Raw genomic sequence first — 1,962 nt, 5'->3', positions numbered from 1 at the left:
GCCTTTTGGAAGGTCTGAGGTCTTCTGCCAGCATTCAGTAGGTGTTCTGTAGGAGTTATTCCACGGGTAGATGTATTTCTGATGTAGTTTTGGGGAGGAAGGTGATCTCCGCGTCTTACTCTTCTGCTATCTTGAAGTTCCTCTACTTGTATTTTAAAAAAGACTGTAAAATGTTCCTGAAATGTAAGAGTATTTAGTGAGTGGAGATCATGCCATGATTGCTTATTCTTTCAGGGAAAACTGAATATTGGCATGAAGTCAGTTCTTTCCCCAGTAGTTTAACATGATGTTCAGGTACAAATGTTTCTCCAGCCATTTTAGCTGAAGACTCCAAGGGAAAAAAAACACATTTATTCTTCAGCTTTATTGAGACATAATTGATATATAACCTTGTGTAAGTTTAAGGTGTACAACATGATGATTTGACACCAAAATGTTTACCACAATAAGGTTAGTTAACACATCCTTCAACTCACACTATTTCCATTTTATTGTTGTTATGGTGGGAATGGGAAAGCTCTACTCTCATAGCCACTTTCAAGAGTACAATATGTTACTGTTAATTATAGTCACCATGCTGTACCTTACATCCCAGAATTTATGAATCTTATACTTGCAAGCCTGTACTATTTCACCAGCTTCTCCTCATTTCCTTCACCCCTCACTCCCTGGCAACCACCATTCTACTGTTTCTGTAAGTTTGATGTTTTCAGATTCCACATATAAGTGAGATCATACATTATTCTTCTTTCTCTGACTGACTTGATTCACCTAGCATATTGCCTGAAGACCCATTCATGTTTTTCCAAATGGCAGTTTTCTTCTTTTTATGGCAAAATAATATTCCATTATATGTACATATATTTCACATTTTCTTTATCCATTCATACACCAGTGGACACTTATGTTATTTAGATTGTTTCCATATTTTGGTTATTCTGAATAATGCTGCAACAGACATGGGAGTGAAGATATATCTTCAGAATAGTGATTTAATTTCTAATGGAATTGCTAGATCATATGGTATTTCTGTTTTAATATTTTGACTACCACCCATATTGTTTTTCATATTGAATACACCAATTTTCATCCCACAAACACTGTATCAGGGTTCCTGCTTCTCCACATTATTGCCAACATTTGCTATCTCTTGTCTTTTTGATAATAACCACCCTAACAGGTGTGAGCTTTTGATTTACATTTCCCTGATATTAGAAATGTTCATACCTTTTCATGTAGATGGCCATTTGTATGTCTTCTTTGAACAATGCCTATTCAAGTACTCTGACCATTTTAAAATCAAGTTGATTTTGTTGTTGTTATTGAGTTGTATAAATTTGTTGCATATTTTGGATATTAACTTCTTATCAGATATATAGTTTGCAAATGTTTGCAAATATCAGATATATAGTTTGCAAAACTCCATAGGTTCTTCTTTTATATACAACTCAGTTATTATAGAATCTAATCAAGAGAAATCTGACCAAGAGTGCATAATTATTGTCTTCTCAAGACACTAAATTTTGAAGCGACTTTTTAAGCATCAATAGATAAACTCACACTCTTTTGCGTCTTACTTTGCTCACTCAAAATTAACTCAAGAAACCTCTTCAGTGTTAGATTCTACAGCACATTTAGTAAATTGGTATCCTACAGAGAAGATAAATATGACCTCTATGTAGTATGACATACATATTTGGGAATCATTCCATATTTTTTATATATGGACCTCATGATAATCAGAAACTAAAAATCTATAACAGGTACACACACAAAAAAGAAAAGGGAATCCAAACATAGCAGTAAAGCTAGTCATAAAATCACAAGGAAGGAGAGCAAAAAAAGAAGGAACAAAAATAAACTACAAAACAACCAGAAAACAAGAAACAAAATGGCAATAAGTACATACCTATTAATAATTACTTTAAATGTAACTAAATAAATGCTTCAATCAGAGACATA

General features: G+C 33.2%; 1 non-coding gene across 1 annotated transcript; it reads left to right on the top strand.

Annotated features, from left to right (window-relative positions):
- The first annotated feature begins 1,613 nt into the window (after positions 1–1,613).
- On the top strand, positions 1,614–1,718 carry LOC117308002 (U6 spliceosomal RNA). Its single transcript, XR_004521942.1, has one exon. It is a non-coding gene; the product is annotated as a U6 spliceosomal RNA (small nuclear RNA).
- The last annotated feature ends 244 nt before the right edge of the window (positions 1,719–1,962 follow it).

Source organism: Tursiops truncatus, chromosome 14 (genome assembly GCF_011762595.2).
Source record: "Tursiops truncatus isolate mTurTru1 chromosome 14, mTurTru1.mat.Y, whole genome shotgun sequence".
Lineage (NCBI taxonomy): Eukaryota > Metazoa > Chordata > Mammalia > Artiodactyla > Delphinidae > Tursiops > Tursiops truncatus.
The sequence above is the reverse complement of the archived record's forward strand: the minus strand, read 5'-3'. Positions and strand labels throughout refer to the sequence as shown.